The following is a 26512-nucleotide window of genomic DNA, read 5'->3' as shown; positions in this document are numbered from 1 at the left end:
GTAAAAGGTTCCAAGACAGAAACAGTCATTCGGAGACATCTAAGCAGTCATGGCAAGTGCTTGTGGGGGTCCTTGGGGAGGCACCGGGAAGAGGTGAAGTCTCCTGGGAAAGAGAGTCTTCTGGATGCCGAGATGGAGAGGGAGAGTGTTGTGCTCCCTGCTAGGAGTACAAGCCATTAGGTCTGCCCTTGGACAACTCCTCATGCTTCAGCACTGTATCAAACCCACAGCATTCATCACTGCAGAGTAATAAATTTCTCACTTGCTCTCATACCTTTGCCACCATACAGATCTGCTGTGCTATGAGACCTGATGCAAGCCATGGGAAACTCTCAAAATACCCCTGAAACTTTGACAACTTTACTGAAGTGACAGTGGGGTTCATAATATCAGACCCGGTTCCAGAAGAGATCGAGAAAACAATTTATGGCAAAACAAAAGGATGGATCTTGAACCATGGGACCACCTCTTCTGCTTGATAATCCTTCTTTACTGGGGGATGTAGCTGAAGTAGGGCTCAGGGGCAAGCAGCTGGTATGACCCAACAATGCAACAGCATCAAACACCTCCTTCCTGAGCAAAAGTCCTGCTGTGAGTCGTGCATTTTCCCAGGAGCCCTGCTACAACTCATCCAGTCACTGCCTGAGTCTCCGAGGAGCAGGGGGTGCTTCTTGAAGAAGTGATAGGCAGCTGGCGGCAGAAGCGATCGCTGTGTGGCAGATGAGATTCCACAGCACACTGGAGATGGAAATATCACCTTAACAAGCATGGACAGCCCCCAGTGGACTATAAAATTCATTTGGTGACTGAGATAATTCAAAAGAGCCAAGTGGCACGGCAATAAAAGCCGGAACACATAAATTTAAACTCAGCGAGCTCTGCAGTGCCCAGGTAATAAGTGACAAAACAACCCACACCCACACAGACTTATCGAAAACTGTCTGAAAGTCACAGTCCAGAGACCAGGGAAAGATGCACAGAAATTGTCTTTTTTAAAAGGGGAGGAGGGTGAGAGGAGTAAATAAGAGAAAAGCGCTTACACATCCACAGTATATTCATCCACAGGCCCAGAGAGCATCCACACACTTATGGCAGCTGTCCTGGGCACTATGCAAGCCACTTTTTATTAATTGTATTATCCAGACCAAACCAGTGCATGTAAGAGGCTAAATACGATTCTCCAATGCACAAAGTTAGGCCACATCAAGATGACAATTTCACACTACCTGCATGTAGCTGAGGGTTGATTATTGCAAACTAGCTTCATTTTGCTTTTATGAACAACACAAATTCCCTTGTCCTTCATCTGCTCCATCCCCACTGGGATTCCTCCCCAGACTGCTCTGCAAGTGCTTCCCAATACTCTTCCCTCCCAAGGAGTTAGTTTGCCTCTTATAAGATGAACAGCCTAAAATTGTGATAATAAAAACTTTATAGCTCTCCATCATGTTCATTCATGCTAATGTTCTCTCTCAGCGTGGATATAACAAAAAACTTCAGTGAAGGAGAAGAAACAGAAGGCTTCTGATTGCATCACCAGCACGTTTTTCAGTGCTGGGAAAACAAGGCAGTACAACATAAAGTGTCCATCAAGGTCATTAATGACTGAGGGAGGAGACACAAGAGCAAGAAGATGCTGATCAATGACATGTCATAGTTTGGAGATGGAAAATGCAGTAGACATGATCCATACATCTCCACGTCCCCACAGGGAACAGTCCTAATTGAATAAGACAGGTGTCTTTATGGAGAGGTCCCAAGGGTGAAAGGGAGGTAGAGGTCTGGAGAGTGATTATCAGCTGTTACATGGAAAATTGGAGGGTCCAGAGATAGAGAAGATCTCCCCATATGTCATGGTTTTGTGATTTTTGGCTTTCGGTATTCCACATCATAACATCATGTGGGGCACTGGGACTTTAACTGTCAGCGCTCAAGTCCTGGGTACCTGCACTGAAGAGAAGAAGAACTACATTCCCCAGGGGACCTTGCAGTCAGGGAGAGGAGGTTTAACTCCTGGCAAGGTCACTTTAGTTCTCTTTCTCGCCTGCCCTTCGTCGTGGACACTGCTCCCATCTCCCTGCTGCTCAACTGGACTGCGCATCTCACCTCAGCGTTGTGGTGAGGCCTATCCACCTTTCGGACAATCTCTCTCTCATTATATTTGATTTCTTAGCTTCAATTCTGATTATATTGTATTATAGTGTGTTATCTTGCATTCCGATAATATACTTAGTAAATTAGTTTGTTTCTCCTCAGATTGGTGCCGCTGTTTTACTTATTTTGGGGTCTCCTGTTTTCTTTTTTTCCGGAGGCGCGCATCTGCGGATCCCTCCGCCCCGTTCGTCACGGAACCGGGCCGAACCAGCCCGTAAACCGTTGACACCATAGTGCCTCAGTGCAAAGGTGGGGACTCCTGCATCTGGAAGGACTGGAGTGGTACAGAATACTAATTACCCATGATGATTAGAAAAGGGACACTGGCTCAGCTAGCTAATTCATTATAGCAAGTCCAGCAGTCAACTGACTCCCTTGTCAGAGAGAGACAGACACTCTCACTGACATAACAGGCATAAGCATTTTGATTTCTGGGCACCGTGAGTGATGGCAGATGCCACACCTGTCCCTAGAGCTTAAAGCTGGGATTTTCAGTACCAACAGAACAAGCCTTCATTCTAAAGGAGTCATTTTACTTTTTAATAAGTAGCAAGGGCAGACACTGAAGGGGGACAAAGACTTCAAGAGAGTATAGGAACATCTATGATTTAGGTTTAACAGCCACTGTTCTTTTCCTCTCCCACACAACTGGTCTTTCCAGAATCAGTGCTGGCTGTGATTTATTACCATCACTAATTTTCTGTATTGAGGCAGCACATGGGAGCTGCATTTGCGGAACAGAAATCCACTCTGGTAAGTATTGCACACACAAAGACCAAGGATACAGTCACTGCTCCAAGCACATTACAATTCAAGTACAGATTAGAGACCAAGATAAATACTGCCCTGTGATACACCTGGGCTCACTGTTGTTTTTAGAATCTTCCTTTATTAGTGAACAGAAAAGACTTGTGAGAATAGGGTTAAATATATGTTTAAGGAACCACAACCCCTTTTAGGAACAGATGCTGTGGAAACAACTGAAAAGACATCTTTTCCAGGCCTTTTTCTGCCTTGAGCTTTCTGCCTTTTCTTTTTTTTTTTTCTTTTTTCTTTTGGTTCCTACCTTTTTCCATCCTAGTAAAGGCATTTGCAATAGAAGCCAAGCTCTTCGCTGACTATGAGGTCATTTGCTCTTGCTGCTTATTTCCTTCCCCACACATCATCAGCCACTCTGTGAACCAAGGGCGCTGCGGAGCAGAGAAAATGCCACCTTGCAGGAATGGAAATGGTACTGCATCTCCATTTCTTTACTTACTAAGTATCATTCATTCTTACTTTTTTTTTTTTTTTTTTAGGACTTTTAAACTGGATCTTTGCATATGATGGCTACCACTGAGATCAGACTTCAGTGGAAGGTCAAGCTGGTCAACTCAGTACTGTGTACAGGTCTGACTATTTCAGTCTGTGAAATCTTATCCAAGCATTTCAACCTAAGTAACTGTTAGACCTGTACTGGCTCCTTTTACTATGAAAGCATAGTTCCCTACAGTAAACAAAACAAACTAGACTGGTCAAAGGCATTTTTATACCAATACCTGTTACAGACATGGAAGTTGTGCCATTAACTTTGCAGAGTCCAGAGAACATAACTAAAGGCATAAAAACCCCCAACGCCACAGACACTGCATATTCCTTCCTCATCCCTCTCACTTAAGATCAATTTTAGTCCTACTCTGCTCTGCAGGATGAAGTAAAGAAAGCTATTTCATGCACATCCCACACTATACCCACCTTGCTGACGAGGCTGAATTGTGTTGGAGGACACGACTAAAAGAGTTGTGAATTGAAGCCAATCTTGCTTGTCCTACAGACCCTTGCCAATGAGCCCTGGCAGGCAATAGCCATTTGGGGCTGTCACAGGAGGAAGGCGAGCTGCCAGCACAGAGAGCTTCCACAACTTAAAGATGCCATGTGTTCAGAGGGGTGTCCAGCAGAGAGAGGGACCTCTCTACTCTACCCTTCTGAAGCCCCATCTGGAGTACTGTGTCCTGGTCTGCGGCGCCCAGTACAAGAAAGACAGGGAGCTGCTGGAGAGGGTCCAGAGGAGAGCCACAAAGATGATCAGAGGGCTGGAGCACCTCCCCTACAAAGACAGGCTGAGGGATCTTGGCTTGTTCAGCCTGGAGAAGAGAAGGCTGCAAGAAGACCTCATGGCAGCCTTCCAGTATTTATAAGGGGGTTGTAAAAAGGAGGAGAATCAACTTTTTATTTGGGTAGATAGTGATAGGACAAGGGGGAATGGTTTTATGCTCAAGGAGGGAAGGCTTAGATTGGATGTCAGGGGGAAGTTCTTTACAGAGAGAGTGGCAAGTGCTGGAACAGGCTGCCCAGAGAAGCTGTGGATGCCCCATCCATGGAAGTGTTCAAGGCCAGGTTGGATGGGGCCTTGGGCAACCTAGGTCTAGTATTAGATATGGAGGTTGATGGCCCTGCCTGTGGAAGGGGGTTGGAACTTGATGATCCTTGGGGTCCCTTCCAGTCCAAGCCGTTCTATGATTCTATGATTCACAGAGGCAAGGTCCTGCCCTCCTTTATGACTGTAATGGGCACCTTAGATGGCCAGTGAAGAGCAAGATGTACCCTGAACATCTTCTGCCTCCTGCATCAGGTCTGTCACTCTCTCTTTGTTGCCTTGCAAAATTATGGAGAAGATTATTCTGGAAGTTATTGAAAAACACTTGAAAAACAACATAGTCATTGGTCACAGCCGGCATGAGTTCACAAGGGGAAAATCCTGTTTAACCAACTGCACCTCCTTCATAAGAAGGTTACCAATCTGGCTGAGCAAGAGAGGCCAGCTGATGTAATCTTGGCGGGTTTCAGCAAAACTTGTCATACTGCTTTTCACAGTATCCTTTTGGACAAATATACAGCATACAGACACAGAAAAACCTATTACAATGGGTGAGCGGGTGGCTGACAGGTCAGACATAAAAGTTTGTAATTAATGGAGTTACATCAGACTCATGAACAGTCACTGGTGGCTTTCCACAGGGCTCCTTTTCTGAGCCACCATCACCGCATAACTGCTAATAAGTGAATTACAGGAGAGAAAGGCCTTTGCTGTGGATAGGCAAGAGACGTGTCATTTGGCTCTAAGAGTGTATGGGAACAGAAAGGATTTAATTTTTCGGCCCCTCCCTTCACCAGCTCTTCATACACCATGAGATGAAATAAATGGAAGACGGGCTTTTTGCATAAATTGGGGATATATGATTGATAATGTGTTATCTTGTCAGCTGGAGACACCTGCATGGCAGGTATTCATGCTATCAGAAGGGTTCTAGCTGGTGAAATACAGTTTGGTGCCGATAAGGGGACCCAGGGACTCATGGCACTGGCCCCATGAGAACAAGGGGATTAATGCTGATATTTTGCAGCCTGCTCTTATTGAATTCTGATTCCTTTTGACAAGTGAAAAAAGAAGAGGGAAAGAGTGATTGGGTTTGGGCAGATAAAAGACATAGGAGGGGTGGGGGTAGCTGGTAGAAAAGAAGCTGATGGATGGGAACACAGAAGGCCAGGAGATCTCTTGGGAATAAAGGAGTATTAAACAATTTTCTGATTGACTAAGTCTTGACTGCAAGACAGGGAATCAGGGCAGGGGGAATGGGTTTGAGAAGTTCCTCAGAGTATGAAGATGCAGTTATACCACAAACAGAGCTAAATAACACAACTCTGGGAGGGAGGAAGAGCAAGTCTCCTTATTTTGCTGGCATTTTTTCAACAGGCAGAACAGCCATCACTCAGTCTAATGCCTTGGGCTTTCTGCTCCTTGCCCATGGCAGAGAGTCCTGCTATGCACAGTGATCAAGCCCCTCAAAATATTCCTGTTAGGATAAGGCTTCCTTTAATCAGGCAGCACACCAGGTCACAGCAGACCTATGTGCAGGGAGTCTCAATCTGCAATACAAAGGGCTGCGAGCCACTGGGGGCGCTGGCAGAGTCGGTGCAGGGAACTCTGGGCTAGCCAAGTTCCCACTGTGAGAATCTTCAGGATTAAGCCTTTAGGTCTTTGTTTGTATCTGTATCTTGGGGAAAAAAAGAAAAAAAAATCATTTTCTAAATCATTTTCAAAATCATTTGCAACACTCATGAAGGAAAAACCTTGAGGACTTCAGATAAGCAGTGGCAATGCTATGCATGTTCCCCAGGAATCCTCCTAGAGCTGGAAGAGCAAAAAGAACTCTGAAGGAGCAGATCCTCTGCACCACAAACATCTGTGGGAAACCTACCACACTAACCACACATACCGCCTGCAAAGAGGGCTTTTATCAGCAGCAAGCAGCATCAGCATGCAAACACAACAAGATACTGAGACATGATGGTAACAGCAGCTTGCCCTTCTAGGATGGGAAGGTCTGCGAGGCAGACACAGATGGATCCTTTTGGTTATAAGATTCTGTTTGTGGTTCTGTGAGCATGTATTATTAATACCCTACAGAGTTTTAATTAGAGCTGAGAGATTCATTCATTGTGAATAATTTATCTGATTAATTTTGCCTCACTTCTGTTCATGAACTGTCCACAAGCAGTTTGTAATTTTCTCAAATTTATTTGTCATTTGCAATTATTTGCTGACTTGTCTCTGTAAATAATTCTCAGTATATTGTTTGTCCACAAACTGTGCCCAGATAGTCGATATTCAAAATTGGAGCTGAGTTAGATACATTTCTGTGAAATATATTCCGTAAATCCCACTGTATGTTTTTGTTTTTTGAGTAACCTTTAGGATCAGGCTTCCATAGAGAATACTACTTTTTATGAGTTCAAAATTTGCCTCCTGCAAATAGTCTCCAATATTTACATAAAATTCAGTGCTCCCATGAACATTCCTGCCAGTCAATATACTCACTACAATACACACAGAAGAGAACACAAAAGGAGTGTTTTATCATGGAAACAAATAGTTCTTTTGTTAACCAGTGCCCCAGTCTATTCCTAAGGGACCTGTCTGAAGGTTCAATTCATTTTATTCTTCTGTTTTGTTTTGCTATTCTGACTCCTATCGGTCAGGGGTTATGTTCTCTAAAGTCACTTCTCATACAAACAGTGTTGTGCCCTGAATACTCTGTGTGCATCTGGCAGCCTGTCTTTCAACGTCCCATCCAGCATGGGACACAGAAGGGTGCACCAACCAACCATAATGCTGCCAGTCTGCCAAGTGGCGCAACCAAGAACCCTGCCAAGCACATCCTGCTTGCTTGAGGAACACAAAGTGCTATCTATAGGAATGAAAATGTGGCAACAGGACACCTTGCCTGCTCTACCACAATTCAATTTGTAGGGCAGCTTTCCTGCAGTGCAACTTTAAAATATTGTTTGGCACTAAAGAGAGACATTTCTCTGCTTGCAGTTCTCAGGATCTAGTATAAAAAAAGAAAGTACACCTTTCCATAACTACTAAGCAACTTCCATTTTGTGGCTTTGAATTATTAGCTTCTGGCGTGGGATTGCAGAGGCACGTTATTGTCATCCAACAAGATGCTGCAGTTGCTTATTTTTACATCAGGTTCAGAGATGTATTTCAATATCCCGGAGCAACTGGGAGGTAAATATTTCTGTGAAAATTCTGTGGATGCTTGTTAAACCAGCATTCGCTGCTGCTAGGATTTGTGAGCACATGCAGCCATGGCATAACCAGCGACAGCACAGGCAGCAGTAACCATTTCAGCCACCTAGCCCAGCACCAGTGGAGCCAGGCCCTTACATTCCTTTCTGTGTTTTTTTCCTACAACTTAATCCATGCTGGTTGTAACTGCTGCCAGCAATGAGACTCCTACTCCATCTTTTCAGGTGTTATTCCACATCTCCACATTTAAATTCTTTGAGACAGCTTCCATCTTTCCTTTCCTTGTGCAATATTGTTGCTTTCAATTATTAATTACATCCAGAGACTAGAACAGACTGCCATGCTTGTGTTTTGCGAGTGCATTAAGGGTTTCCTGCTCAGTGTACCAACACTTTCCACATTTCCATTTTGCTCTATGACTAGACCTGGTTTTGCCACACATATTCCTGTACTCTCCACTCCAAATCCCAGCAAAGTCAATGCCAGAAGCCCCCAGTTCTTATTAGATCTCAAACATCACTTCTGATAGTTACCACTCACATCTTATACACAGGGCCCTTTTCCTCATCCTCATGAGCAGCTAACCACACTTTCCTCCTGTTTTTCTGTGATGTTACACTGCTCTCACTGCTCAGAGCAGACTGCTGTATTAAAGACTAGAATGGGTAGGCAATCCCATTTCTTTGCTTTGCATTCACTATTTGCATTTCCCAGGGCCTTGTGGGTGAGTATTAGCATCCTATAGAGCTCTGTGGGTACATGCAGTATTAACGTCCTATAAGGTTTTGTAGACATTCATTATTAACACACAATAGAATCTGTGTAGATACATTATTAATACTCTCTTAGCTGGCAAGAGAATGGTGATATTTTCATATGAGAAATGTAATTGTTTAATATCAAACAGTATTATTTCAAAGATTTAATTGTGTAATTGGGGTCAGTAATCGCTTGGTCGTTCTCAGAGCAAGATGAACTTGCAGGCTAAAAGATTTATTGTCCTGACAATAGAGAGCAAATTTTAATATTTCTGAAAAATTGAGAACTATTAATCCTGGCATGTGTTACTCTCAAACACAGCGAACTGATAAAACTTTGATCTAATTTTCCCTTTGAAGGGGTGTTGGTGGGGTGCGGGGAGGACGGTTAACTGTATGTGGCCTGCTGCTGAAAGCACGGCGCAGCACAAAAGGCTGCCCGCATTCGGCTTCCCAGGAGCTCAGGCTGTGCACAAGGCAGCTATGGCAAGAACAAACTGTTCTGTCTCGCTGTGCTGGAAGGGGAGGGAAGGCAGGAGTGGTTTCCATGACCACAGGCGGCTCCACAGTCATTTCTCCAAAGGATGCTGCTTGCATTGGCACCTGCTGCACACACGCTTTCCCCTTTCTGTGAGTGCCAATGAGTGTTTGCACCCCAGATCAACTCATACCAGTGCCAGCGGATGGTGAGCTGCCATGACTATGTGGATAATGTGTCTGAGTGAAGCTTATGAATTCTGTTTGATACTAGGGGCTCCAGCGTTAGTGGAGGACTCCAAGATCTGAGAGGTTCTCATACCTTCTCTGTGGCTTTTTTTTTTTTTTGTGTTTTCTTTTCTGAGGTTTTCTGCCTCTAAGTTGAACTAAAATCCACAGGAGGTGACAATGATAACAGAATAGGCCTGTTAAACTTTGATGGCATCCACTCAAACAGAGCACAAAAGAAAACCAGCTGGCTGCTGCCTAGGGCAAGCTGGTTTTCCAAGCTGAAACTAAGGCTGGAAGTGGGAAGGAAGGAAAAGCAGAGCACCTAGCAGTGCATGGCATTGATGGGAACACACTGTGGAGGTAGCCAGCTCTTATAAAAGCCAGAGCATTCCCTCAGCCACTGATGGTGAAAGGATGTGAGGTCTTTGGTGGGCACAGGAATACAGAGTCCTTAGGGGCCAGCAGGGAAAGGTAACTGCCATGTATGATTTTCCATGCCTTGCACATACTCATGCTAGTAAAGAATGTCTGGGATTTCCGAATCTTTACAATCTCTGTGCATAATTTTCACTTTAAGTATGATAGGTCCCTGAGGAAAGGGTCTATAAACTCACCCTGCCTACAAAGCTCTAATAAAAGGTGCACCCTGCTCCAGAGCAGTGAGGAGTGGCTCCAGTGCATACAGCACACAGACCATAAGACCAGCTTCTATGGAAAAGGAAAAAAGTACTTGAAACAGGGCAGGGGAAGGAAAAAAAAAAAGCGAAGCAAACAGCCTGTGCAGGCCAAGAGAAGCTTATGGCTACTTGAAGCCAGGATGTCTGGATACAACAGCAGCAGCCTGGCATGGAACAACCTATGGAAACGATATAAAGGCAATGTAACAGAGATGAAACCACAGATAACAGCTTGTGAATACAGATGGGCTGCTTAGCTTTTTGCAGATGTGGGCATTACATTTGCAGCTGAGCCCTGGGATCTCCTAATGAAAAAGACTGAGAAGTAGGATATAATGCAATTTATGATAACGATCAACAGGCAACTGTGTGTTTTTCACAGATTCAGAAAAGAGCTGTTCCTGTTAACAGTATTTGGTATTTCATTGCTTTTAGACCATTCTGCAGACTTGCTGAAAAATATAAAGGCAGGAACAACTTTTTAGTCCTGCTGTACCCTTCCCTTTCCCAGCTACTTTGGCTAGGATAGCCAAGATACAGCCTTGTACCTGCAGTCTTCTTGACCACTGAATCAAAAACTCAAGGATGAGGGGCCAAATTTGAACAGTCTTGATTCTACTACTGACCCCTTGCTGAAACTTCTGGGTGTGAACATCGGGAAAGCTAGAGCCAGCTATGGAGAAACACAAGAATTTAGGCAGAATTGAAACCATCTGCACGGACTCAATGTTTCTCACCAAGCTGGCTAGACATGAGAGCTTTGTCTCATTCTGAAAAACAAAAGTGTGTTTTTGCCCAGAGAGAATGAAAAAAGCTACTGACAAGCTTTGCAACCAAGATGTTTTGATGTGGAAAAGACGTCTAGTTTGCATGAAGAAGATTTATTTTATTTATTTTTTCACTCCCTGTGCAGTATATGTAATCTATATTTTTGTTTCCCAAAGGGTGTAAGAAAAGAGCTGAAAGATATTCCATGAGAGGCAAACTAACACTCTGGCAAAGGAAATCAGGGGAGCCCAGAAAAGCCGCACTTGCTAAGTCAGGCTTCATGATCGCAGATTCAATTTCTTCTATGTACAACCTGCCCTGTGGTCCTCTAAGTCAAAAGCTGAAACTTGCTGCTAAAAGAGCAGGTCCTGCAAAATGCTACAGTGCCAGTTCAGCCTGGAGGTCTCACTTCTCTTTCTTCGAGCAATGCTACAATTTACTGCTTTCTCTGCATAGAATGACTGCCATTCTCTGCTTTACTGAAATAGCTTCCTCTGGCCAATGCCAAAGAAGGTGGCCTTATTAGACCGGTAACTCACTCCTGAACACAGTGATCCAGGTATGACAATCCCCCAGCACCTGCCTCTTACAAAAAAAAAAAAAAAAAACAGAGCAGCAGTGAAACTGGAAAATTACTCTCTTCCCTCACTCCTCTCCAAATGGTGTGAATGTCAGATCCAAATCAGGACCAGCGACAGAGAACATGGAGGAAATTTCCTTTTGCTATATTATTTGAAGGCAAAACAACTAGCAAGCCATGCCAAGGGGATTAAATGAAAAATCACTATAAATTCACAGTGGATGCTGGTGCTGTTAAAAACACACATCACATTAGGACAGATGGTAGCTTTATGCAATGTCCTGCACTGAGGAGTGAGGTTCACACTGCAGCAGGGATTCTTCAATGGGCTCAGGCTTACCCCCAGCAGCACTCTGGCTTCAACGGAAGCTGCTTCACCAGCACAGGCAGCACAAGTCTGCCACCTCCCCTCCTTTCCCAGACATGTTCCACTGGCAAGCAGAGGAGAGGGGCTTTCTCCCTCATCCTACCTTTATGGCCCCAATAGGGTCAGGTCATTCTCCCCTAAACACTCCTCTCTGTTTAGTCACGTGGATATTGGGATGTTTCTATGTGAGAGTGCACTGGTGGGCATATATGCATAGACACATCCATGACATACTAAGAGATTTAACCTCCCTATTCGGATGGATTAAATGTGCAAGCCTCATGAAGCAGGGTGTTTCTGCCCTTGCCCAGTGAAATCTCGGATACCTATGAGGTAGAAGGGCTGGAAAATTATGTCCACAGTGCTTTTGAAGAGGCAGAAGAGAAGTAGAATGTTAGGCAGAAATATTTTCTCCAGGACTCTGAACCCATCAGTATGGCCTACTTTTAGATGCTAGGTAAAACATTACAAACTGTTTGCAAAAACAAGGTGCCAGCATCTCCTATGCTTGAATTGTGAAGGATTCTCCCCAACACTTTCAGCACAAGGGCATTTTAACTTGCTTGCAGGCGTGCAGAAAGATGCAAAATAAGACAAACTACTAGAAAAGAGAAATGGACACATACTTCACTTCTGAAAGGGAAACGAGGACTGCCACAGTGGTGGTTAATAAATAGGTTTAGAATGCATCTGTCTAGTCATGGTGCTCCATTTTGTGCCTATGCAAGCATCTTAAAATGAGGTAGCAGGTAAGGAGAAAAGGCAAGGCAATATGTCCACCCTACAGCAGGACCTGAACCCCAGAGTGGCAATCAGACTGCTCAGTGGACTCTATCACCAGAGGAGAAAGAAAGGAGGAGGGAAAGAAATCAGAGGGGGGAAAGAAAGGCAGGACTAATAGCAACTCTAAAGCAGAGAAGTGAAGAAAAGAGATGAGAAACATCACAGGAGAGAAATGACTAGCTGCAGACTAAATGTATTAAAGGGGCAGATTTATAGTCTAAGTGGTTATGCAAGTCCCTTGAGGGTTTGCTAGTAGAGTAAACCTGTCATGGATACAGGCTGGCTCCGTGGCAAGGCAATCCATGGGAAAATGTTTGGCTAATCCATCCCAGTGGTCTCCTGTGTGGTCCCCAGAATGCTCTCTCAGGGCCAGCCTGCCCACAGAGCACTGTAGAGGGGTTGGAGAGGACCATGTGGGACCCACGGGAGCACTAAGCTGGGAAAGCCACCAGGAGAGATGTGAGGAGCATGTGCACACTGACTGCATCACCTGCCAGGCCAGGCTGCACGCTTATCAGCTGTAAGACCTGTGCATGTGTGTCCATGTTGGATGCAGCAGCCAGAATTCACACACTGGGTGCCATGCAGTTCCACCCTAAATTCTCTTCTCTTCTCACTGCTGTGTTTAGTTGCTGTTGCTCCTAACAACTGGGTGCCAAGCACTTAGACTTATGTGCTCAACTTGCAGCCATTGCAACACAATTCATTCAGCGCTCCAGTAATTCTGAAGCTGGCCTCACTTGTAGTTCGATTTGCACAAAGTCCAGGACACAGAGTTCCCAGTAAATTCTTCATCCAAAAACCAGTTTAAAATCCAGTAGGGTAACTAATCAGGGCTTCTGCCAGCCCTCCTTGCTTCCTCCACAAGAGCTCTGGAGTCGACCGATATTCTCAGGTTAGTTTGAGGCTGCTCCATTTCCTCCCTTGGCACAATGACTCAACGTGCTCTATGAAAGCAGGCATCTCAGGCATGGAAACCAATTCGCCATGCTACCTGCAGAGGTTTGGTCATGGAATATTGAAAGCTTGAATTCAAACCTCATTGAAGCTATTACAGCTATAAAGAGGGAAGTGGGGAGAGCTAGGAGGAAGGAGAAAGGCACTGAGGTCCATTGCTGACTGCAGAAGCATAACAGGAAAGCAGCTTTAAATACCCTGAAGCGAGAGAAGAGAATGTATCTCTCTGTATTGCTAAGCTGCTGGGAAAATGCTATTGCTCTTTACCGTTTCAAAACCAGGACAACCTCTAGAACCTCAAGTATGAATGGTATGCTACTGTTCAGCGACCCAAAAGAGAGGAATAGGAAAGCACTCAGTGTAGCTTCACTAATTGCACATCTGTGTCATACTGTGCCTACTTGAGAACCTGTGGAACTCACTGTTCCATGGTAGTAGAACAGCAAGTACAAAAACCCATAGAAACAAGCTAATACGAGAAACTTTCAAAATCTGAATTAAAAAGAAAGTCTAAAAATGATTAACGGGGAGATGAAAGAACCTAAGATGCAGATACGAGCAGTTCAGAATGTATACTATATTTGCACATGGTATGAAATAAAAGTTGAAAAATACCTTTGTTTGACTGCATAGCCCAAAATTGGTGCAATGTAAGTGACTGACAGCTGCCTCTGATCTACCACTGGTCATACTGAAGATGGGATGAGTCACCAGACTATAGGTCAGTGCTTGGATAAGAGTCTCCCACGGACATCCATCTTTTTTTTCCCAAAGACTTCCTGAGATGTCTGCTTGCAAACAGGGATTTTAAACTCTCTGTTCTGATCATCTAGCAGTATCCTCAGCTCCTGACTTTCAGCACTGCTCTCATTTGCTTGCCCAGAACTCAAAATGGGGAGTAAAATGACAAAGGTATAGTGTTTCTGTGGGTGTGCGTGCTCCCTTCCTGGATGTGAAGATAGATCTCTGCATCACATCGTATCAAGTTCCCATTCATGTGAGGGTGACTGGGGAGTCCCCATTCATCCTACAGTGCAGGACTTCAAGAAGACATAGGAGACTCAATTCACGTGTGCACGAGTTGCTGCACCCCACATAGTTTTGCCTCTATGCTGAGCTAGTGACTCATGAGGGAGCTCCGTGCTGACTCAAGCGGTGCAAGGAGTTACAGCACAGCCCCAGCTGTGCCCACACTGTGGCTGCTGTGATAGAGCAGTTGCTACTAGCCAGGAGACAGCTTTCTGCTGATTTGCCCATCAGGCATCCCTGCTCCTGCTGAGCTCACTGAGAGGCACAATGCTGAAGGCCAGTCACAGAAGATTGGGCCAGCCAGAGGATGAGTTGCAACTTGCATTCCAGAGAAGAAACAGTTCCTAAATCAGCATAACCTTGCAGAAACCCAGCAGCAGTGGCAGCACTTGTTAAGATCATCAGAGCTCTATGAACGGAGCTGTTTTCTATAAAAATGATGGCATAGTTATCAGTGTGCTAAAGAAGTGGCACAGGGACGTGCCACCTCATTCCACCTCTGAGCAGCAGCTTCATCGACAAGCAGGCATTAGAATTCCTTAATTCTGTGCAAGATCTGCTCTCCGTGACATCAGTATGGGGCACATCTTGGTGTATGCTAGACTGTGCTTTTGCAGCAGAAACAGAAGGAGAAAAATCCCAGCTCGTTCACTTTTATTACAGGAATTTCAGTAGATGATTATTTAATAATATGGTAACGTCTAGGAAGCAACCAAGAACACTCTGTAATATGCTAAGCATTGTCAAAGCTCTGAGCACGAAACAGACCCTGTTCAACTGCCTGCAGTCAGCTAGACCGTCAGCTGGACCTTTGTCACTGCATCGTTTCTGACATTGCTAGAGTGCATTAAGGGGCCATATTTCATTCTAGGTACCTGTGTTTACTAGTTTTCTTTCTATGGTATCTCAGTACCTCGGGGTAGCATATTTGCATTCATAATGCTTCTGTAAGGTGGATGCCACTGTCATATTGCAATGGTGAACTCAGGGAGTAGAGGGCTAAATGACCTGCCTGACAAATGGGTCGTGTATGACACAGCAGGGAATTGAACTTTCTTCTCTCAAACGCCAAACAAGCCTCCTAATTGCCACCTCTTCCTTCGAGCACCTTCCATTCACTTTATACATAGTGACTGGGCAGTTCATTTCCTCTGTAAATGTGGATGCTTTCCCCCTGCAATCTCCACTGAACACAGTGCAAGCGATATTTATCTTAAAGATCTGAGCTCTCCCAAACACAAATACTCCTCATCTGATATTTGGGTAGTGTTGGAGGCCTGCACTTTGATGCCTTTCCTCTCTTCTGCTGTCCAGATGAAGGAAATGTGAGAGCAGAGAGATAAAAATACAACTAAGCAATAATCTTTATGATCTTTTTGGGAGAGGAATAGGTGCTGCAAAACAGACGCTTCTTCCAGTACAGCTCAATAAAGCTGAGAGGACTGCTCCTTTTATTGGTAGTCACAGACACCCTTTTCTTCTTTCTGCCCAGCACCAGGGCTGAGCTTCTGCCACCCTCTGCTTGGCAGGATGTGCTGTTCAGCCATCTGCTGTGGCACAAGGACGAGGTGAAGCATCCACACTCTCATTTGTTTAGCAGTCTATTTGAGGCATGGGTTATGAATGAGTAGCATGGCTGGAGGAGGTGGGTTTCTGATCACTGTCTGGAGGGAGCTGTGCTTTTACAAAGGGGTTACAACCCGGGTTCGAGGAAAAGAGGGATTGTTCAAACCAAGCCTTGTTCAGACAGACTGGGGCTGAAGAAAGCCTCATGCTGAGGCACAGAGCACAGACAAGGATTGATGGAACAGAAATTTCTCACTTGCACATTGCTCATACGCTGCTATTCCTCCTTTGCTAGTAAATATGAATTTACTGAGGCTCCTACCGAATGCTACTTGTCTTTAAATGTCTCCTGCCAGCACTCAATCTCCCATCTCTCACTGTTACGGAGCAGCCGTGAACAAGGAGACACACTCATCTCTGTCCTACCTTACAGTGTCTTTCAATAGGGAAACAGATGGTTTAATATATTCTCTGCCTTCCTCTGTTCGATAAATTCTGGTGCTTGCAGAAATGTTAATCTGAGAGAGCCCCAGGGATAACTTTTTGTCCTGAACAGATAAAGAGTTCCCATCCCATATTTTCCATTCTCTCCTAGAAATACCAGTTGTAGGGATGAGAAGTACCAACCCACACTACAATTTCTGTTTTTGATCTCTCCAATAAAGCAGCTAGCAAGGAAAGCAATGATCAGCCCCCTTGCAGAGGTCCGCCCTGACTAGCAATAAAGAGAAATGAGCACACCTCCAGTTCTTCATATACCAGCTCCTCCCATGCAGCGTGGCTGGAGAACACACAGTCCATCATGGCAAATGGCACATGTGTTGACACAGTTTTTCCCAGCCAAATCCACAGAGCCACAGTGACAACAAAATTACAGAACAGCCTGGTCACTAAATTACCCAGCAGCTATGAGACGAGCCTTCTGAATTGCCTTGTTATTATTTCCCTAATACAGTCTGTTAGAGCATCTGGCAGGATGGGGTGTTTCATGGCTAAGCATGCAATAAAACCATGCGATTAGACAGTTAACTGTCTTGTGATAACAGGGTAGGGATTTGCAAACAGTTAAAGGAGGAGGATTCTCTCCAACTAACCAAAATCCAACCAAGAAAGCTCAAAACTCCAGACTGAAAGACACATAATCATCCACTTCAGTAGAAAATCCCACGTTTCAGAAATCCTCTTTCGCAATGGGAGATGGTTTTTCTTCATGCTAGCATCACACATTCACCTGCTGGGAACTGGACACGTGGCATGACAGCAGATAAAAGCCCACCCGGTCTGCATTCCTTGCTCTAATCAGCAGTGATGCTGAATACCTCCTGAAGGCCAAGGAAAACAGGTGGCACCTCTGAACAGCCCAAGACCACAGCTCAGAGTAAGCAGTGGGAATGCAAGCAATCTCACTAAATTAACCCTTACAAACCACCTTTACATTCTAATTACTGGGCAGCACAAAGGGCTATGCAATCACCCTGTATCCCTATCCCTGTCCCACTCACTGCTCCCATGATGGGGCACAACTGGAGAGCAGGCAGCTGCTATTCTAGCATCTGTTCAAGCAAACAACAAAAGTTGCCCTGAAGACAGAGCTCCTGCATAGCCCATGCTCAATAGGTCAGGCTGTCTCACAGACCTCCCAAGAGCCAGATGCTACATAGACGGGCATCCCCACAGTATGATCAGACCATAAGCCTTTTCCACTTGCAGCCATCTCCAATCAGAGGAGAGCACCTTTCCTTGGTATTTCTCTCCTAACAGCTCTTTGGCTTTCACATTTTACTGGAACAGCATTCTGATTGCTCTTCCCCTCCTCTCCCTGGCCCTGCTAACCAAGCAGGTAGGCGGAGAGGACACGGATATTTGCATTTATTTCATATGCAGCTCTGGGACAGCTTTGACCTTTTTCTGTTTGTTTACAGTCTGTTTGCATGTGTCCAGCAATATACATTCCCTTGCACCTCACACCCACAACAGTTTCAATTTTGTCCTCGCTCAGCATCCCTCTACCACAACAGGCGAAGCTGAGCATATCCTCTGCATAGGGAGGAGTTTTGTAAACCTTGGCTGGCTGAACAAGAGGCTGCTTTTGCTCATAGGCAGAAATGGGTTTGAACCTCTCTCTGCTCCTGTAAGTTTTCTCCAGTTTACATGTTCAGCGAAATTCCAGACTCATATCTTCTCAGCAGAGATACCCATGTCAGATCTCCCCAGCAGACTTACCATGGGAGAACTCGCAGTAGGCAGATTACTCATTACATTCAGTTTATTTAGCAGATTCCGTCCTTTTTGTTCCCTTGCTGATAGATGGTCTATGAACAAATTTTTTATGCATTTATTATTGTTTATTATTTATTTATGCAAAATTGTTCAATGAATATTTTACATGAGTAAATTTCAGTCTGAGTGTTTGTAATGAGCTTTCATTCGATTAGAGTATTCTGAATATTCATGATGTCTAATTGGCCATCTCAGTCACATGGCATTCTTTCCTGTCCCGTTATGCAATGACTTAACTTTTATTAACTGCTTTTGCCCCAAGGAAATTCCATCTCTGGACTGAAAGGATCACATTGACTGGCTTAAAGTTGTCTTTCTGAAACAAATAATTGCAAAAAGCGTCACCATCCAACAAAGGCACAAAATAATAAATTATGTAGTTCCGTAACACACCATAATAGTGTGCATGGTCCTATCTCTGCTAAACAGCCACAATGACTTACTGCAGGAGTTCAGTTAACCATTGAAACAGTTATACCCTTGCATAAGTAGAGTTACAACATATGTCTTAAACTGAGATTCACACATTCTTTTCAGCTCCTACACAAAATGACTGCTATCAATAACACCACTCATTTCGACTAGCATTATTAGCCAATAGAGGCCAACCAACTATTAAAGATTGCTTGCTTCCCACACAGAGAGGCTTGATTTGCTATTTCCAATACCTCCTGAGTAGATGAACGTAGGATGCCAGCTCCAGGTTCTTCTTTTCCACATCTATTCCCAGATTTACATGTCCTTATCCAACAGTTACAACAGATGAGCTGCTATTTTCCCTTTATACTCCAGCTTTAGCTGAACTCGTATTGATGGTAAAATTTCATGTGCTGATTACAAGTAGTTGAAAATATGCTGAACAGTACAAACCATGTCCAGTAAAAGAAACAGCTCTGAGGCCATTTCCCCATGGCACAAAGCAGAGCTTTGCAGAGAACTGCAAGCCAGTTTTGGTACTAGAAACAGAGGCTCTATGTGAAAACAGCATCCCATCTTGTTGAGGACATGAGATGAAAATGTCTGACAAACAGTTTCCTAACTGGCTATCTCGCTCCACTGACTATAAAGAGCCTGCAGCCCATATAGTTATAGATACTAATGTTGTTAAGTTGTAGATAATTAGTAATAGGCAATTAAATAGAATCATCATAGAGTCATAGAATGGCTTGGGTTGGGAGAGACCTTCAAGACCATCCAGTTCCAACCCCCTGCTGTGGGCAGGGTGCCATCCATCGGATTCACTCCTCCTGAATAAGCTTGATAAGCTCAGGAAAAGACATGGTAAAAGGAAGATGTATTGGAACAGCAAAGAGCATAATGAAGCCTCACACTAGCATTGCATTCACTTGGTGACATGCACAGCCCACGCCTGACATCATTTTCCCACCATTTCGGATGTTGACATAATGCAGAAATCTGCACTCTTCCTGGAGTAGTGCTTTCTGGAAGAAAAGAAAAAAAAAAAACAACCACAAAAAAAACTCTTTATTCTTCCTCTGTGTCTGTGAAAAGAGAGCTCCAGCTCAAACGCTCTAATTCTTTGCTGTGGGGCTATGAATTGAAGTCTTTTGGGCTGAACATGCAATCGAATGCGGGAACACAGACAATAAAGTACTCCAACACTTTTTTCAATCAAGGAAATTACACGATATTAATGCAAGCTAGCTTGGGGTCGACTTCACCTGTGTAAAAGTCAGGAAAGTTAAAAAATGATGGTTCCCACAGCAACCTTAACTCACCCATGTTGCGGATATCTAATAAGGCAGAGTTAACAGCATACACATGAATATAAAATACTACTCAAGCAAATCTCAGCCATCAGATTGCATTAATATTGATTTGTTTCATTTAATAATAGATTGTCCCATCATTGCTTTCAAGAGAGCTTTTTATGAAACTATTTTTTTTTTAAGTAAAGATTTAAAAAAAAAGGAACATATTTTATTCACGTTTGATATTTTAGAGAACTGACATTGTTTCTTCATTGGAAGAAACTGACAAGCAGTCAGGTAGAATACAGTTTCTGCTTTCACAATATTACAGAAATTTTGGCTGTAGAGTTTTTAATTAAAAATGTGAAACCTAAGTGTGCTGACAGCCAGGAGGAACAAGAGTAATTTTATAGAAAAGGAACTTAAATAGGAGATCTTAGTCACCTCCTTCACACCCTGTGTTCCTGCCTGCAATGCTGTGCTGAACCCTGTGCTGGGAGAAGTCATCTTCACTGACAGGTACAATCCTGGATGCACTCCACTTGGGGGTACCCTAGACTCATCCTCAGCACAACAGGAGCACATAACTACAGAACCCTAAAATAATAAAAGCAAGAAAGGATGGCACCTGATCCAACTTGCCACTCAAAATTGGGCTAGCTGGTGGTTAGCTGGTTTGTTTGGGTTGCACAAGGAGTGGTAGCTGCGTTGAAAGGTTTTGGTGCAGCCACATGAAGAAAAGCTATGAGGTGCCTGTGACTAAAATGCCATGGCAAAACCCAATCCTATATACATAGAGATGCTGGAGGTCAGGATGCTAGTTATGATATAACCCATGAACCTTGGCAGCTAGTGTAAATGTTCACCTGCCAGAAACTGGCTTGCAATGAGTTTAAACTTAGCAGAAATGACATAAAACTGTACTAAGAGATTAAGACTCAGTAGGAATGATCCTGAGCCAGAGGTTCAGGACTGTTCCTCGGTACTGAAGAGCTATGACCAATTAATCAGCCTTTCCAACCCTGCAACTAGATCTCCCTAGCCTCCATAGTAGCTCTCAGGAGTGGTCACAGCACCCAACTCTTGAAAGATGCACAGAGAGAAACAAATGAGCTCCAGGAATCCAGATGGTTCCTTGTGTTTTATTCACTCCAGGAAAAACAAAAACAAAATAAAACAAACAAAAAAACCCTCCTTTTTTTCCCTAGACTCTGGCACCTGACTCAGAAATGAATCATCAGAAAAACAAGTCCAGCAATATCCTAGGTTGTACGCCTCATTTTGCCTTTAAAAAAAAAAGATAAACAACCCCCTTAATTTGATTTCCGAGTCCTTGTATAACAAGCTTCCCCAGCAGCCTCTCCCCCCTCATTTCATAGCTCCTCATTTAAGTGAACATGCCAGTGTTTGAGCCCTGCCTGGTCGGAGCACTATCTGCTCCATCGGAGGAGCGTGGCTGCTCACGTGGCAGCTCTCATTAGCAAGTGGCAGGGACTCAGCTGCACCAGCTTTGATAAGCTCGGCTCCGCTCTCACAAGTACACCGCAAAGCAATTAAAACAGCAAAGGGCCCTTTTTTCCCCTCCATCCTTTTTCTTCCTCCTCCGAAGTTGAAGAAAAATGATTTGATAAATTATTCTTTTCAGAGCTAAACACTCAGGCAAAGGAAAGGGTGGGGGTGAGGGGGAATAAAACTAAAATAAATTTGCTCCCTAGGACCCATTATTAGGCTGTATCCCCAGCTCGCTGGCAATCAGGACAAATTCTGCCTCTTGGGGTGGGCGATTACCACAGCAACATTCCTTGGCATTCATCTTCCCCTGCTATCAGGCCTGCTGTACGTGCACCATGTGGATGTGGGTGTGATGGATGAGAGCTGGGCCAGGCAGTCAGGATAGCCTCAGCCTCGTAGCTTGATACTTCCTTTACTCTATAGGACACTGTATATGCTACATGCAGAGGCAATGCGGTCATAGCTTGGTCCCAAGCCCCTCTGCATAACTTGGACTTGCATGCTGGGAAGCAATTGGGAGGCAGGTAGCAGAGCTTCAAGGAATTTACCTACACTGCCCTTGCTACCCAACCTGGAGCCAGAACTGCATGCTTGAATCAACCCTGGGGTTTTGTTCCCAGCCTGCAGCGTACCAGCACTACACTGCTTCTCCAGGGCTCTCATACACTGAAGCCATCTCTGGTTTGCAGAGGAATAAAAAAGATGGGGAGGCTTGGGCACCACGTAGATGAGACTAAGTGATGCGCTGAAGTGAACTGCCGGCTGATTAATGAGGAGTTAGCAGGAGGCTTCCTGCAGGAAGCAAAAACAAAGATGGGACTCAGGGACTCAGGAAAGAAGAAAGGGTTGGCATGGCAATAACACAGCTCACAGTCAGAGACCTGCTTCTGTAAACTGGGCTTGGCAGACACAGAAGGGAGCTCCTGATGACTGGGGACTGAAGAGGAAGGTTTAATTGATACTGCACCATCCAAGAACAGACGCACTGAAACACTGGCCAGTACCTAGGCTCTGTCTGTATTTTCCAAATGTATACAGAAAATGACTTTTATTAAATGAGGTTCTGACAAGTGCTTGGATTTTGAGGCTGCTCAGCAAACGAGCAGTATCAGCGGGATTGGCCTGTCACCTCTGAAGCACTCTCCTTACTTCATCTCTCACCATAATCTGGTTTGGGGGCCAGGGGTTTCCAATACACATCGTGGTTATTTTCTGTCATTCCCCGTGTCATTAACAACTGTAATTTACAGTGACACAGACGCAGAGAAAGAGTATTTACTAAAAGAAACAAAAAATACTGCACACAAAGATTTCAAACTGGCAAGCATGTATCCACTACCACTCAAAATAAATCCTCTGCAAAATCTTTCTGCTTTGTCCCCCAAGCCACAAAACCATCTGATTTATGCTAGGATGCTCGCTGAGGAAGTGAGGGTTAACAAGTAACAACTCTACACAACATGTCCGGAGAAGAACAATCCCTTTGTCACCTCCAGGAATGGCCACAGTTCATCCATCTTTACTCAGAAAGAAAGGCAGATTCAGAGAAGGAGATGTCAGAACATCTTGGAAGTTAAGTGGGAGAGGAGCTGGGAACTGGGAGTTTCCTGGCAGCCACAGGTGGATGCTGCTGTGATGATGCATGATAAAGAGGCACAGAGCTGGAGGTACAGAGGACACGGTGCAGTTTCCAGAGGATCATCCATCACCGGTGGCTCTGCCTTCTCCTCTTCATGCTAACAGGTGATGGAGTCTCATCCATAAAACATTTCCTGGGTGTCACTAACTGGAAGATGCATTGGAGGGTTACACTCACTCTGCATAAGAAATAACTTTTCAGATGAAGGAGAGAGCTGCCACTTTTCAACTACTGGTGCTCTCCTCCTCCCCACCCGTCCCTGCACGCAGCACCCAGAAACCATCTGTCTCTCTCCATCAGCATCTCCTCTCCTCACCAGCTGCTGCTTTGATCCCTACCCAGGTTCCGATTCCATAACTATTATATAAGTATCTTGTAGATGTATTTTAAGTGGTTTTTTTAATATAAGCTACTCATTTATGTTGATCTGCGGAATCTTCTCATCACCAAAAGAGGAAAATTAAGTTACCAGCAGTGCCTCCAGCTCCCAGCTTCTGCCAGCTCATCTCACGTTCTTCTGAGCCCATTCCTGCTCTGACTTACACTTGTCCATTTCACCCTAGGTTTCAACATAAAGCCCTGCACCTTCAGTACAACACAGCAGCAGCACAACTGCTATGTTTAGCATAGGCAGCAGGGCCCTGCTGACTTCAGCGTCAGGGCTACCAGAACTCCGAAGGTTCTGCTCCCCACATAATCCAAACAGGAAGATCTGAGTGGGAAAAAGAAGTGCTCAAGCAGGGCAAAGCTAGTATCTGGATGATTTGCATTTACATTTACAAACAAAAAATGGCTGAGTGATTCCTTAAGCACTTTGGATTTAGGATCTGAAATATGACTCAGGTTACACTTCATAGGAATCAGTGGGTTTTGTCATAATATTCTGGAATTGAACGGTCGTTTTGACAAATCGCCACATGCATCAGCAGCACTGGCAGACTCCACAAAGAGGAATTAAGTCCTGAAGCAGTGGGGAGAGGGCAGGGGGGCTGGCAGGGTGGACAGGGGCACCAGCAGAGCTGCTACGGGCAGCCCGAGCCTGGGGTCTGCAGGCAGGATGGGTGTGGGCAGAGCAGGGTGTAACAAACACTGTGCAGCAGCTGTTTGCAGCCAGCTTGATTGCTCCCTGTTTTTCACTAGAATCACAGTTCAACAGTTCTTAATGCCAGCTCCTGTGCCATTTACTGCCTGACTTACCAAACCCAACGCGTTTCTGTGCTTGCGCTCCTGCATAAGCAAATGGATGGTTTGGACCGCCAGCCTCAGCTGCCAGCCGTGCAAGTGTTCCCAGAAACAAAGTGCACTTGGTGTTCAACACTTACTTGTCTCCTGAACAAGAGGCAGCATATCTGCAGAGAAGATGAATCTCACCTGTAATTAAATGCTCCTAAGAAGCAAAGTGGCTACAGAATAAGGGTGAACATACGTCTTGGAGATGGATAGGATGAGAAGGATGCCTGTGTTTTGGAGGATTAAACAGCGTAAAGCTATAGGAAGATAAGATGCAGAGACAGCCAAGTATGAGAGCAGGGCTGAATAGACAACCTGGCGATAGAAAATCAGCTGCAATCACTGAACAAAGAAATGGGAGAGAAAAAGGAGGGCTCTGTGGAGAGCCACTGAACAATCCCCTCCAGAGGAATAAATGCTGACCCTACTTCTCTCCTGGCTTGTCAGGAGCTGTTTGCCTGAATGAGTCCAACCAGGAGCCCTCTCTCACTCTCTGAGCATTAATATATTCATTTCATTACTCAATTATTTAAAACGTTTCTTATGTTCCATCCATTTCACAGAGATGGAGGTGGAGTGGGCTGCTCCCTCGCTCTGAAACTCGCAAGGCAGGAGCCTCAAGAAATGTAGGGTGCACAGTGTTACTGGTGCCCCTCCTCCACCAGGCTCACGCTTCAGTTACCCCAACTCCAACACCAAAGTCTCTTTCACCTACACCTCAGACATCTTGTTTGGATGGAAGCCTTGTCACCATGGTGAGGTGCAGGGGGCGAGATGGGAAGCAGATGTACATGAAATCTCTTTCCTAGCAAACTCTGCTGGCCCCTGCAGGCAAGTTGCCTTTGCAGTGTGCAAAATGTATGGCTACGGGTTAGACAGAAGCTCTTCTCCATTTGTCTACCAGCTTTTGAGGGGCTAATCAGCTTGTTAGTCATGGTGTCTCTCTCAGGCTTGCAAACCACCATAAATCTCCTTCTGTCTCTCTCTCCCTGTTCCAGGGGAGCATTAATTCAGATTCGTGGATGGAAGACCTCCAAAGACAACTTAAGGTGCTGAAGGCGGCTGCGTTCATGAGTGAGTGGCTGTCATTCCTTCTACAGCATCATTAGTCCTCATGTCCTGGTGTGACACTGACAATAACCACTTGTAAAGCAGAGTTCTTGACCATCTGTAGTCACTTTGAGCTACTATGCAGTTCTGCCCTACAACCGATACTACTACTAGAATCCCATAAAATAAAGCTGGGAGACTGCTGATGAATCACCTAGACATTCTCTTCCCCCCAAAACATCAACTACATTAAAATCATTCCTGACAGACATTTGTCCAATGCTATTCTTTTAAACTCCCAGTAGAGTAGAGCCCATGTTTTCCCTGGCCCTCTCCTCTGGAACATCATTATGGCTTTGCTGGTAACTTCATTAACATTTTAAACAGCACCGGGCATTTTCCTGCCATCCCCCTTACATCCCCAACCCCAAGAAATTGTTATGAGCATTTCTGTGCACTCTCAGTTCTTTGTCCTATGCCTGTAGATGAACATGTTCTCAAGGGAAGGCCATCTAATGGCAGGTATCACATCCACCAAGAGACTGCTCTGCCCTCTCTTTGGCTAGCAGTTTCTGCTTGGAGTAGGTCACAAAATAAACAGGCCTGCCTCCTGCATCTCTGTGCATGGGTTGCTTGTTCAGGGGCACTGAGGAACAGCAAACACAGTTGTCTTGAGCAACACCATCACTGTGAGGCCTGTCTTGGGCTTCCTGCTGCTTGTCACTGGAGCTGGTGGGTGGATCCAGTTCCAAAATCCTCATCTGAGACAGAGGGCTGTAGATTTTGCAGAGAATCAGCCAGGTATTTTCACTTTAGCTTTGCTATTTCCTCTGCAAGAAAGAGTTAGCAACTTGACAAGGATTCTGCTGTACCTTTATTAGCAATCCTTATTGTGTTCAACTCTTAGGGGAGAGTTCCCTCATCGCAATTTCATTCAGGCAATTCTGCTAGCACTGTGCATGGTTACCAACACTAAAGCTTTGTGGCAGATAAGGAAAGAGCACCTGGGGAATCCAGCCCTCTGCTCTGCCATGAGGATTTCCTGCTGTGCATTCTCAGACCTTTGTCCAATTCTGTGATAAATGTCCTCAAGTGATAGTGTGCGCAAGCCTTCCCTTTGTAGGAAGAGTTCCTGAGCCAAGAACAACTCAGTGGCACAAAGTGAAG

The sequence above is a fragment of the Centrocercus urophasianus genome, unplaced genomic scaffold (assembly GCF_019232065.1).
Source record: "Centrocercus urophasianus isolate 14NV4802_14NV808 unplaced genomic scaffold, USGS_Curo_1.0 seq_12, whole genome shotgun sequence".
Classification (NCBI taxonomy): domain Eukaryota; kingdom Metazoa; phylum Chordata; class Aves; order Galliformes; family Phasianidae; genus Centrocercus; species Centrocercus urophasianus.
The sequence above is the reverse complement of the archived record's forward strand: the minus strand, read 5'-3'. Positions refer to the sequence as shown.